The following is a 265-nucleotide window of genomic DNA, read 5'->3' as shown; positions in this document are numbered from 1 at the left end:
TTACGAACAATCCTCGTAAACTTATACTGCAGAATATAACATATATAGAAACAATATGGAAAATTATTTACAATAAAATAAAAAAAAATTACTATACCAATATACAAAAACTCACAAGTTGATCAAAAGTAAACACTATATACATAAATTAAACTTAAAAATAAAGAAAAAGATTTCTGGTACAATAAAATGAACAACATAAAATAAATGCCAAAAAATACAAAAGTCACAAATTAACTAAAACACAACATTAAAAAAGTAACAA

The sequence above is a fragment of the Halyomorpha halys genome, unplaced genomic scaffold (assembly GCF_000696795.3).
Source record: "Halyomorpha halys isolate HHAL.00 unplaced genomic scaffold, Hhal_1.1 Scaffold7821.1, whole genome shotgun sequence".
Classification (NCBI taxonomy): Eukaryota; Metazoa; Arthropoda; class Insecta; order Hemiptera; family Pentatomidae; genus Halyomorpha; species Halyomorpha halys.
This window is presented reverse-complemented; position numbering follows the sequence as displayed.